Source organism: Lytechinus variegatus, chromosome 4 (assembly GCF_018143015.1).
Source record: "Lytechinus variegatus isolate NC3 chromosome 4, Lvar_3.0, whole genome shotgun sequence".
In the NCBI taxonomy this organism is placed as follows: Eukaryota; Metazoa; Echinodermata; class Echinoidea; order Temnopleuroida; family Toxopneustidae; genus Lytechinus; species Lytechinus variegatus.
The window spans coordinates 44,808,325-44,822,367 of NC_054743.1; positions in this window are offsets into that span (position 1 = coordinate 44,808,325).

The window sequence follows — 14,043 nt, forward strand, 5'->3', positions numbered from 1 at the left end:
GATCCGTCTTTATTCTCTTATATAAATTTCCCCTGTGATCTAGAGTGCTCTGTGACCTAGTGTTCTTGATTACCATCCTGGAGCCACATAACCGAAGGGGGGTCTGGGGCTGAGGCCTCAACAAGTACCATGATTTTATGCATGGTGACCCCACCCCTTCAAACCAGTCCGCTGGGGGGAGGGGACTTAATTATTTCTTTCAATTTTCCTGTTCTACTTATAATATTCAATTTTGTCAACTTAATTCTGATGGTTCCTTTTTCATCCAACTTTATTTCTTCCTTTGAATTTTTCTAAAACTTTTCTATACCTATTCTTTTTTAACCTTCACGTTTGACTTGAACAATACGTGTATATTGCCGTTGGTTTCTTCTATCAAATATTTAAATTAATCTGCAATGTGTGTATGTCAAATTATTGCGAATTAGATTCCCAGTGTCTAAGGTAAACATAATTTACCGACGTAAAGTTAGTAATACGAAAGCCTCTTTGGCCTAGTTTCCCTTCCAACTTTGTACTTCACCTGTTAATCGTATAGCTGCATTCTGTATAGCTTGCATATTTAAATATGCACCAAACAATAAATTAACGTACAGAAAATGGTAATACCTCGGTCACATTTGCTCTACGGCGGCCATACAGCGAGTCGAAAACAGCCGTTTTATTCATTTTATTAAAACCTATATTTAGCAGGTCCAAAAACTGTTAAAATGACTGTTTTCGACTCGCCTTAGAACAAATGTGACCGAGGTATTTAGCATACTAGATCAACAAGAATGGAGTGCATGCTGGTGCGGATCCTGCCGGAGTAACACAATACAATCAGCGCCGTATTTATTTTGAACAATAGTTGGGCTCTCAAAAGTATTGTGTTCTATTTTGTGACCTCTAGAAGTCAGTGGGTCTATACGGGGGTCTATATTCTGCACATCAGAGGGTACAGTTATGTAGTGAATCCGGGGGGATCATCCGGTCCGTGTGCCCCTCCCCCCCCCCCCCTTTGAGAGCCTTTATCAAATTTGTTAATGTAAATATGCCATTTTTACACAAGTGTGCCCCCTTTATTTGAAACTCACAACATGTATTTTAATGAGAACATGTTCATACACAAATGAGGAGGACCTTCACTTTAGCCTGGTAAACAGAGTTGGTAGGCAATAAATATAACTCAAATGTCCACATTAACCCGTTGCCAACGGGAGCCGGCTATATACGGTTCCCTAAAACTCATTCATGTACGGGAGCCGTATATAGTCGGTTCCCCAAAGGCTATTACTCGAATCCATTTGCAGGCCTTAAAAATACAATTTCATACTATGTTTCTGCCTTTTCTGTGTTATAATTACAATGTCCATTAATTAAACTACACATTCCAGAAAGTCATAAGTTTTTACCTTTTGTTTCTATAGTTTATAAAGCATTATAAAACGAGTTATGCTTCGATGAGAGTCCAATATTGGCGTACAGTGGGCATTGCCGCGATGAAAGCTTGATTTCAATGATTTTCAGTTTCGCAGGACCACGTATACACCGTAATCAATAAGAGTGAGGGAAAATAATGGGAGCAGCGAAATGCAACCCAAAACGCACGCAGAGCTGCGTGCGTGCGCTGATATGATCAACGATAGATCGAAAACGATCGACATGATCGATACTATATTAGATTGCTTTCTCTAAATGGGAAAACTTAAATATTAGACCATGTATTGGAGCCCAGAGCCAGTTCTCCACCGGATAGGGGATAGGGGTGTTGAAGGGAGGGTTGGGGGGGGGGGGGTAATGACAAGGGCTGAGTTTGTGTTTGAATTTATTTGGGTGAAGAGGCCGAGGTGATGGGTCAAAAATATATATGCTGATGGCTTCAATTCGTTTAGGTTTTATTAATGATTTATTTATTTTTGTATTTTGAAAATTTCTCTTATGTTTTTGATTTGACACTGGAAAAAAATCAATATGTTGGAATTTTCTGTAGAAGTTTCTTCTTGATGCATATAATTATAATCAATGTTATTTATAATTATGTATTGGAAGATGTCTGACATTGTGTTTTATTAATTGTAACATTCATGAAAATATTATGTTTCAAAGTTCTATTTGTTACATATATTTTATTTTGTATAAGAATTGAAGTTGTCAATAAAAACTACTCAATACAAAAAAATTGCTTGTGAGGTTTAAAAATGGCGCCATTGGTAGAATATAGGAAGAAAAAAAAAATCATGATTTCAGTTTGTGAGGTTTAAAAATGGCGCCGTTGGTAGAATATAGGAAGAAAAAAAATCATGATTTCAGTTTATAACACATCGATTTTTGTTTTCTTCTTTCATTTAGGTGCATTATTTTGCCTCTTGAAAATGGTTGTCAACTTCATGAACTGATCAAGCTAGATCAAACTAGAAGAGAGTACACGACTTTAAATAATTTAATATCGATATCTATAATCCAAAACAAAAGTGTATACAGCTGGCTATTGAGAATACCTCGGATCGTACATACACTCTATTTTGTTCTAACGATACGGATGGGTTAATTGATGGAGGCATGGCCCCCTTTCCTTTGAAAAGGACAAAAGGGCATCCAGCGAAGATCAATAAAGTTGCCACTTACTAACAATGTAAAAGAGTGACTTGAAAGGGAAGGATGTACGGATGAATTCACCCTTTGTCAGTTTGGTTTAACACCAAAGAGTGATAAACACCGTGACATAGGCATAATCATGCTAATGAAGACTAATATGTGTTATTTACGATGTACAAAGTATTAGAAGCATGTTTTATCCATATAATCTCATTATATGAATTTTCGAAAAATCTAAGGTTTCCCCCGATTGATTTTATTCTGATGCATGTTATCGTGGTTTGGTTTGACCTGCATATAAAAAAATGTGATGCGATAGGAATCCAGAGCATGGAGTAAATATGCATTCCATGGATATATTATTCGAGAAGATAGAGGGAATGAAAAGCAGAATATATTAAAATAAAATATCTATGTTTATGTCTGCAAACAGGCCTATAATGCTTTTCACGGAACAAATGATGTAAGCCGGGTAATAAATAAGTAGAGCGCCTTGATCACAATGTTTAGTGGATATTATATGAATTATTAATCATTATCATCATCATGATCATGCGGCTCGTTTTATTTTTTTTTTAATTGCTTGTTAGAAGGGTGCGAGAAGAACGACATAAAGCATATTTTGATTCTATATATATACGTCCATTCGGTTATTTGTTTTATTTTTAGCCGTACTCCATAGAATATAACAGACGCTCAAGTTGGATAAAGATAAATATGAGATAAAGCAATCAGTACATGGATTATTAATAAGACAATTAATTAATTAATTAGAGATAATATGTATCAGTCAATATGAGCTGGAATATGATATTTAGGCAGGCGAGAATGGCCTTTCTATGTATCTCTTTTTAAGCACGCTCTTCCTTTTACAGTTCTCTAATTAACTCGTTATATTTGTATTTTCATCGGAGCTCTTATGGATTGTTGGCTACAAGGAAAAAGGAAGGGGAGAAATACAACATAAGAATTATTTTAATACATCGACATTCTGTAAAGGTGAATGTACCGGGTGAGAAATTATATACACTTACGACATTTTAGAATTTTACTTTGGCAATGCAGGTTATCATTTTCAGAGTCCTTTTCCATCTTGACGAAATTGTATATTAAAACAAACTGAACGCAGGAAATAATAATTTCCAAAAGGAAAGTTCCTAAAATGTAATCAAATCATATTGTCCTAAAATTTGACAGTGAGTGTGGCGAATCAAATAGGGGGGTGGGGGTTAGACGATGGAATATAATTCATATGCACTAGAATTAGAAAAAAGGGGTATAAAAGAGTAATGGTGTAACTTGGGTTGTGATTTCATTGCTGACCTCTATTTCCTCCCCCCTTTGCTTGTCAGAAAAAAAGTAAAGAAAAGTAGCGCATTTATAGTCCCCTCCACCGAGAATTCCTTGGTTCACCGCCGATCTCTAACAAATAGATTACCAGCAAAACCGAAAATGTCTTTCTGGTCACACTCATTTTTTTTTCCATTTTAAATTGTCCAACATATACTTATGTTATTCTTTCTTGCATTTTTCCATGCATTACTAATCATTTGTTGATCATTAAATCCTTTGCACATAAATGTCAAGAAAATAACCACACACGTTCTAAACTAGTGAAATAAACTGAGAATTGAGTAAGTCCACAATAAATAAAACGGATTGCAGGGACTTATTGTATATTCTTGGATAATGAAAGAAAGGCAGAATGTCTTGTTTATAATACAAATTTAATTACTAGAATCATGTGATACATAATATTCATTTTTTTTACACAAATACATGGCAACGTCTCCGTTGGATTTTGAATTAAGGAAATAATTTGGAGTTTTTTTGTTGAACATTTCTAGACGACGTAAAATCTAGACATCATTTGAAATTGATTATGTGCCGAATATGCCGGGCACCTATCCTAAAATAGGTTCTATTTTTATTATGGGCTTGGAGGGCCGGGTTTGGACATATTTCTCTGATGACGAGATAATACTAAGAAGGGAAAAAATAGAGAGAGGGCCGGGGGGCACGGAACAGGAGATGAAGAAGAGAGGGAGAGCATAACCCACTTGTCTGCGCAGTGTTGCAGTACATTTTTTTCGATTAAAAGCGCCTCGTATGAAATTGAACCCTACCCCCCCCCTGCGTAAGCTACTGATTGAATAGAAGGGAAAAAAGTAAAGGGAAAATAGAGGAGAGTAGAGGTTGACTAGAGGTAAGGGGATTAGAGAGGGTAGAGGGGATGGCATTCAGCGAAACTGATTCTTCTTTCGGGCTGCGCCAAACAAACATGACAATAGCAATAATATTTTTTCAATCGAACTAAACTAAAATTTATTCTTTACATGTAAAATATTCAAATGTTTACATAATATCAATGATAACAATTATAAACATTACTATCAACACTAACAATGATAATAACAAATAATAAAAGAAAATATAACAATCGGATAATAATAATAATATTGACAATAATAACAACAATGATCAAAATTATGGATATAATAATGATAAGACAAAGAAAAAAATAAAATAAAAAAGCAGACGAAACAGAAAAAAAAGATGAAAGGAGAAGATAATGGTGATCATGGGGGATGGGGTGGGCTAACTTAAATAATTAGATGATAAATGATAGAAGATAAATAATCTTCATAATAATTGTCGTATACCACCTTGCAAATTTTTGGATTGGTAAGAATTGCTCCCTATCGAGAAGATTATGATTTCTTGTTCAGAAAATATTACTTGTATGCATATAAAGATATTTTGAAGATTCATGTTTTGGCGGACATACTTTTAAAAAGAAATATGATATTCTTCATTTTTTCATTTTGCAAGAAGAGAAAAACAGAGAGAGAACAAAATAAAGCAAAATAGGATGACGGGAGTAAAAGAATAATGAGAATAGGTAAGAGAAGATAAGACGACGAAGAAAAAAAAACGAAAAGGAAGAAGCGCAAGCAAAATCATAACAAGAATAAATAGAAGGGAAATAGAAAAAGAAAACTTAGGAGATGGAGGAGGTGTAGGATTGCACAATTATCAGTGAAGAAGAAGAAGAAGGAGAAAAGGAAAAGGGAGCATTATAAAAAAGAAAAAATGAAAAAAAGGAGGATTTCATTTGCAAGAGGAAACAAAGCAAGACTATATCAAGGGAGAAGGAGGGGGGGGGGGTCTATAAATAGGAAGTATAAGAACAACAAGATGAGACAGAGATCGAACAGAAGAAGAAAGGAAATGAGGATGATATGATAAGAATATCGAAAAAGAAGAATATGAGAAGAAAAGAAATGAGAATAATAATTTTGATAATATTAAGATCGAAAAAGAAGAAAAGGAAGAAGAAAGGAAGGGAGAATGATAATATTATGATAATAGTAATATCAAAAAAGAAGAAGTCCAAGAAGAACTTCAAAACCCACATCACAAACAATACATTCTCAAAGAAGTCACTTTGTGCGGACATAATTATAGCTCTTGAGCGACAGGTGAGCTCTGAACTCCGTGCAGCCAAAACAGGAAATGAACTACGCATGCGCGAAAACTATCGATCGATCAATTCACTCATCGTGGATCGCACACACGCTTTTGTAATCAACGATCCAGCTCGCACACACGGAACAATGGAGCTGTTCGAACTTGACATGGTCGGCTGATTAATCTCGTTTGGGGTGTTAGAACCTATTCTACTTTGCCGTCGCGAACGGGTTAAGAGTAGACCTATAAAGAGGGAAGTTACTTGGTTAATCAAAAATGTGTTGATAAAATATCAGTCGAACGTTATGTTATAATCTGCTTCGCCAAATAGGTTTTATGTAATATTGCTCTTTATAAAGGCAAGCATTAAACTACATTAAATGTCGAAATGTTAAGAAATATAATGGAAACCATATCAAAATGCACATTACGAAAAGAAACAAAATCAAGGTTCTAGTATGGGGACAAAACGAGAACAAGAAAACTACCCATTTGATGCTCATTTTAATTCCCCGAAAGCCGGACGTTGAAAATGACATGGGCCAGCGCATTGCAAGCTGTATTTAACGGCTTACCCCATTGACAAGGTAGATTTAAATTACCCCATTCTTGATTGGGGAGATTAACGTATATTCTTGAACAAAGAGGTGGTCTCACGGGTTGCGGATTTCAATAGAAAGATGACCTCTTGATTGGTAGGGGTATGTCAAGGGGAGATTATCACTTTGTCAGCGCGGGTGACTGTCTTGATACTTTGATGTTCCCCGATGTGCCTTCTATTCGAAAACCGTGTTTGCAACTAATCCCAATTATGAGACTATTTGGAATCAAAATGAGAGCCTAACTGCACCCTTTTTATAGATTTCGTTTGAAAATAAAATACTTACGTTTAAGGTAAAATTGGAATATGAGAAGGCGCTTCATAATATGTAAACCAAATAGTGTCACTTTTAAGCTTTATTCTTGTAAATCAAATGTAAAAATATATGTAAAATAATCTCGCAAGCCTAATCTAAATAGTGCGAGCACGAAGCGCGCGCGCTAATTTTTAATTTTTTATTTCATGTATTTTGTCCTAAAATAGCATTCTGGCAATGCTTGTGATCCTAAACGAGATGAATTTAGTACGCATTGATCGTTCTGATACAAAAGAATCTGTTAACGGCTACTTTTAATTATCTGTAAATGAACGTTACATATTTCAACAATCAAATAATGCGAGCGCGAAGCGTGAGCTGAAAATGTTTACTTTTCTACCTGAAGAATAGAAGTTCTAAGCAATCTTTGTAATCATGAAAAAGGTAAATACATAACTAAGCAAGCGAAGCGAGCGCGAGGAAAATTTGAGATTTGTAGAATTGTGAGTGGATATGGATCACAGTTAAAAAGGAACATATATGATTCATTATTATTACTTTGAGTTTTGACATAGGGCCGGGATATTCGAAGAACAATATTCCATCATGTGAAAATTATGACTCTCTTCCTATTTCTCTTATCAAATCGCGAGATGAAACTTTTTGATATTCCATTCTGAAAAAGGGACAATTTATCAATAAATTAATTCATTAATCTATAAGCCTAATCAGAGCGCGAAATCTGTCATTATTATATATTTAAAGCACTTTTGTAATTATGAATAAGATGCCTGAGTTGATATATTTTTAACAATCAATGTGCGCGCAAATCGCCAGCCGAAAATTGTTGATAAACTGTCAAAAAATGGAGATTTTAATTAGTTTGTAATATGATTAATATTGAAATTTTCATAACTCACCAATCAATATGCGAGCGTGCAGCGCTAGCTAATATGTTTTACAATCTGACATGAATAGGGATATTCTGATAACTAAATATAATCTATGTCTTTCAGGATCATGATATGAAAACCCTTTTATAACAAACATGATAAATGAAAAACGCGTCTCAAGTTTATATACATGGTTCATTGCCGGAAATATACCAATCATCTTCGTTTGTTAATGTTTAATCATCAACATTATCACTGATGTTATTATTCTTATTATCATGTCCATTAATATCACTTCAAAGTTCTAAATACCACCATCATCATCACTGTTATCATCACCATTCATTCATTATCTATTTCCAATCGTTCTCCAGTATCAGTTTTATAGTTTATATAATCCCAGGTGAGGTGAATGGGTACCCGGTAGGAAGAAATTCCTCGAATGCTCGAGCGCCCGATCAAGGTAGCCGTGCTAAAGCCGGGGTAATAATAGCAGGGCCCTCTGGCAGAACAGTTTTTGGAACTGAAGTGGCTACCCTGGGTAAATATGCCGCTATTATTATTATTATTATTATTATTAAAAAAATGAAAGATAATGGTAATGATTATGGTGATGTTGGTAATCATGAACATTAGATCCGTTTAGTGAGATAATTTATGCGATTTTACACGCTAATCGCTACTCGATGATGGTGAAAGAAATCTTTTATAGGTCTCACAGGCCTAATTCATTCCCCATAGACTCATGTGTTAAATTGGCACTTTAAAAAATTCATAAAAAATAAGGATGAAATTCGGGGGTCAAATGTTTACTACCAGTGGATAGGATTTATATCTGGCAATCCATATCTGACCAGAAAAGGGTCCCTCGACCGGCTCATTTTAAAAATAAATTGGCGTGTTTGAAGACACCGTCTGGGGGAGCAGATTCATCAACTCAAACAGCAAAATAGCCGTAATCCTTCCGCCAGTCATAATATAGTCCAAAATTGGTGATATTTCTTCCCAATTAGGGAAAAGGAAGTTCAGTAATTACCAAAAATAGAATCAGTGTTAGATGGACAATCATATGCATACACTTTGTCAATCAGCCATATCAAAATAAAAAAAATAGCAATGGGTTGGCTCGAATGAATATCTAGGGCCTGCCACTAGTGATTAGGCCCGTGAGACCTGTAATGTATGGCACATGAAGGTTTATTTTCAATTTACCTTCCTGGTTTTTCTTTAACATCTCTACACTCACTTTATCACAAAGAAATGCATGAAATATACAGATGTGTTATGTAATGACCATTTCTAATGTTGCTTCTAATGTCTAGTGCTCTATGGATTTACATACATCCTACATGCCTATATGTAGCTCAACAATGGATGCAATGTTAGGGCCCAAATCCTATAATGCAAATTGTAGATATGAATAGTGTGCATATCTGGATTCAAGATCTGCCCACAGTATAAATACCAGATTCACATGAGTTTAATTAGATAACAATAAAAAGAAATGAGAATCAACATACAAGCATACTATACATTCACATCTTCCTATGACAAGGGCCCAAGCCAGGGTGTAAGAGAAAGAGGCAGGGGGTTAGATGGCTTGTATTCTAAATGGATGGGGGCTAGTCTGGCTAGAAGTCAGTAAAAGTTGAACAAGATAGCAGTAGAACTCATTCTCAGCCCCCCCCCCCATATAGGCGTACTAACTATGCTTTTCTCCCCCCCCCCTCCCTCTTGAATCCATCACTCTTCAGCCAAATTCTAAAGTTTTCTCTTCTCATTCCCTTCCCCATGAACCAATTTCACAAGCGCAATTGATGCAAGGCCTATCTAATGTGTACTTTATCTCGTGATGGGTGCAATACACGATTTACAGCAGCGCTCGTCGGTATACGAAAACACACGACAACATGCAAGCAACCCAGTGCACAACACACGCACAGCCTACACAGCCTAGCCTAGGTACACAAACACAGAGTTAGTTACTAATAACAACTTGTTACATTGTACCTGTAGTACCCCCTATGTAGCCTTGTATAGCCATGAAGTTCAGTTTTTGGACCTCTTGATGATTGAAACATGTCTACTAGAAAAACAATCTGCTACTGAAGAGTTGGGCAGGTATTTCATCCACTAAGGAATTCCCCATGTAATAGGCTATGGTCAAGGTTACCTATAGGTCTCACAGGCCTAATTCATTCCCCATAGACTCATGTGTTAAATTGGCACTTTAAAAAATTCATAAAAAATAAGGATGAAATTCGGGGGTCAAATGTTTACTACCAGTGGATAGGATTTATATCTGGCAATCCATATCTGACCAGAAAAGGGTCCCTCGACCGGCTCATTTTAAAAATAAATTGGCGTGTTTGAAGACACCGTCTGGGGGAGCAGATTCATCAACTCAAACAGCAAAATAGCCGTAATCCTTCCGCCAGTCATAATATAGTCCAAAATTGGTGATATTTCTTCCCAATTAGGGAAAAGGAAGTTCAGTAATTACCAAAAATAGAATCAGTGTTAGATGGACAATCATATGCATACACTTTGTCAATCAGCCATATCAAAATAAAAAAATAGCAATGGGTTGGCTCGAATGAATATCTAGGGCCTGCCACTAGTGATTAGGCCCGTGAGACCTGAATAGCACAACAGAAGTCGGGGCGGTAGTTACTGCATACTTATACTTTAATACACTACATTATTACAAAAGATTCCCCATCGGGCGGGCCAACGGTCTTTTGAAGTAGGTTTATCTATTGAAATTACGACAATAATCACGGCAGCGGATATGGGGAATTCAAGACTGTGAGCTTCTAGCTCTCCCATTGTTTTCTGTGGCGAACCCGCTGAGCATGCTATTGTCAATGATTCTCTACTATACGGGTGACTGATCTTGCTTTTTCATGATCATAGGCCAGGGCAATGACTAAGAACAGTTCGATGAGTATCAATGCCAAGCAATCCTGAAAGGTCAATAATGTTCAATTCTCTATATGGAGAAGCTTATATATCATGGCCCTATTTGCTTTTGCTTTTAGGCCAGTAAGTGTACTAACTAATATTAATAATAAATAATCACATTCCATCTATTTTAGAGCAATGACCTAATGCTAATATCACTCTACATATCTCCCTGCAGCTTACGGCCCATAATTTATCTTCACCCGTGAATTACCGAATTTTGAAGCTTAAATTATTGAACATAATGGCATCCTAGTATTATAATGATGTAATCACTGCAAGTGCAATATAAATAAAAACATTAATTTAATTCTACTCACATTGATTTTACTTTAGAACAAACTCACCCCCTCTTCTACTTCTTCTGTTTCTCCGTCGTTATTCTTCTTTTCCATCTTATCATTCTTCTTGTTCTCATCCTTCACTCCCTTCTTCATCTACTCTTCTTACTCCTTCTCCTTTTTTTAATCTTTTTTTCTTCTTCTTCATATCCTTTGTCGTCTTTCATTATTCTTTTTTCTCCACCTCATCCTTTCCTGCTGCTTCTTTCTTTTCCTTCCTCCCTCTCTTCTTGTTGTTCTTCTGCCCATGTACCTGCCCTTCTTATACGTCTCCTACTGCTTTTCCTTCGTCCTTCTTCTTTTTCTTCTTGCGTCTCCTTTTTTTTCTCTATCTTCCTTTTCCTCTCCGTATCCTTTCTCATCTCTCATTATTAATCTCATCCCTTTTTACTGCTCCTCCATTCTACATGTACGTCTGCTTCTCCTTGGTAATTCTTCTCCTCCTCCTTCTCCCACCCCATCGATTTATGATGATAAAATTATAATGAAATAATAGAAATGTTAACGAAGATAATACTTATAATAGAGAAATGAAGATGATTGCGATAGTAACAGCGGTGATGACGATATCGATAACTATGGGAGGATAAGACCATGTACAGCACAACGTATCAGGCGCAATTTCAAATATGATTACATGACGATTTCGATACGAAATATTCATCATAAATCTAGACCTAGTACATTAATATACACTTATCTTTGTAGAATAATGAAATCGCCGCTCAATATCGATAATTCTGATGATCACTAAAACAGAAAAGCATACGTGGGACAGTGTATTATAACATTGCCTCGAAAAATACCTGACATTTGATGGAATTCTGTGCTTATATCGCTCATTTCTCAGCACTTTTACGACTTTCTTTCACAGGGCTATTTGGCAAATATTTTTCATTTATACAAACACTTCGTTGGTAAATTTCATTGGATTCTGATCGAACAAATTTTCAGATCGTTACCACAGTTGGTATTTATCTTCAATTCCGAACATTACGTTTAATACGTTAAACCAATTAAATGAAGTTATACTTTAGTCTGTTATATGTTGTTTTTATGTTGTACTCTCATACCCCGAGAGGGGATCGATAGGGTGAATAAAATGTAAATCTAAATCAGGGGCGGATCCAGCCTCCGCCAATAGGGGGGGGGGGGGGGGGTGATTTTTTTTCACCCATATTTTCCCCGATCGGCCGCCCAAGGTTGATATTTAATTATTTCTTTGAATTGGTTGTCCCAGTGCCGTAGTGATTATTAAAATTATTTAATAAGTCTTTGCATCATCTTATTCACTCGCCTTCCTCCTCTTATGTTTTCCTCTTCTTTTTTTCTCCTCTCTTTTTTCTTTCTTTCCCTTTTTTTTGCTCCGCCAATGGGGGGGGGGCTTTGTAAATGTAAATCCAACCAAGAATCGGATCTATACAACATAATGTCTAAAGGTCAGGGGAGGATCCATGACGGGGAAAAAAGGTTCCGCTTTTAGGGGGGGGGGGGCACTCTTCTGTTTTGGCTGCATTTTGCATTACAAATTCTAATTGTGCCTCTCATAATGGAAGGGGGCAAGGGCGGCTCCCCCCCTAAATCCCCAGTGATAGAAGGGTACAGGAAGTTTGAGGATGCTGATTCATTCATGGCATACAATTTTCGAAATAGACGACCACAATTTCGTAAATATCCAGTCCACGCGCATGCGTACTCTCATTCCGAAGACGCAAGTCATAAAATAATTTCACCCCCACCTGATCACGGTTTCTGCGAGGACACAACTCTGCTTTCTCATGAATATTGATTTCGATGCAGAGGCAGAAATCGGGAGAACCCCTCTCAAATTTCCGAGTTTTTTCCACTCTTTCAACTGTATTTCCTTCATTTTTTTCACCCTTCCTCTTATTCCATCCCAATATTATTTTCTTATTTCTCTCTGTTTCCCCTCCCTTTTCTCTCCCTTTGACCTCTTAGTTTCTTTTTCCTCTTTTCACAATCCCTTTTGGTCCCGTTTCTTTAAAACATGGAGATAAAGAAAATTAAGAGACAATATGTTATCCTGGGGAAATGGTTGCCCGTCAAAAATATGAAAAAAACTATTTAAAACAGTTTCTAATAAATCTTTGTAAATCTTTTATCTTTCTATGCCTAATAGAGCTAAGCTGTTCCGGTCATATTTATCTTATCATTCTATTTCCTTCTGTTTTTTTTTTTTGGGGGGGGGGGGCGTTCTCGACACCTGTTTGAGATGCGAGTAAATAATAAATATTCCAAATCGACGTGAATTCTACGAATGGCTTGGGCCTACGAAACGAAAATATGTGGAATCTTATTTTCCCACCTAAAACATAAATTGACTGTCTTCCAATTGCAAAAAAGAGGTTTTCATGGTTATTGCAGCAAATTCGAAAGATCAGTAACGATTTTCGACACATGCGTGATTTTTTTTTAAGCTACCGTGGCTTTATGAATGCACCCGATAGATGCGAACCACAGTTCAGAACAGTGACCCGAACTCTCGATCCGACAGTCAATATGAACATGATGAAGGCACACATTTGTTTTGGTCGTAGAGGGAGCTATTTAGAATAGATTCTTCAGCCTTTCGATAGAAATTCCCGACCTTTCGTTTGAGGACGCGGACGCTAATTTACAACGGTAGTTGATTTTGGAAGAGACTTTTTGGGCCCGTCATAAAACTCTGGCCGGCAATGCAAATTGTGTGACATGAGATTTTTTTTTTCGTTTCGCATCTGCGACGGAAACGTTCAATATGCGTTTCGTGTGCAAAATTCTGGTTGCTACTATGGTAACAGCGATATATCCGATTGAGGACGACTTTCCAAAGCCACATTTGACTCCTCCTAGAGCTCGAGAGGCCGCCCGGGGGCCCACTTCCATTGATTAGTGGATACCAAGAGCGACCACGCGTAAAAGGGGACAGAGTGGGCAAGT